This window comes from Etheostoma cragini, chromosome 10, assembly GCF_013103735.1.
Source record: "Etheostoma cragini isolate CJK2018 chromosome 10, CSU_Ecrag_1.0, whole genome shotgun sequence".
NCBI lineage: Eukaryota > Metazoa > Chordata > Actinopteri > Perciformes > Percidae > Etheostoma > Etheostoma cragini.
In genome coordinates, this window is record NC_048416.1 from 16,856,056 (window position 1) to 16,856,316 (window position 261).

The following is a 261-nucleotide window of genomic DNA, read 5'->3' on the forward strand; positions in this document are numbered from 1 at the left end:
TACCTCTTTAGAGCTGAAGGTCGCCCCACAGCAGTCACATTTAGATTTTTCTTGTTCTGCTTTAAGTAACCTAAACTGATTCTGATAAAACAGACTTGGAAGCTACTTTGATGTTGGCAATAACCTAAATTTTCTTCTAATTGCAGCACCCACTTTTTAAATCCAGCAAGCATGTTTGATGATAGCGCTCAGCAGACTGAAGACCAACTGCTACTGCTTGTCTTTGTTTTTTTCATGGTTTACCCTAAAAACAGTTTCAAG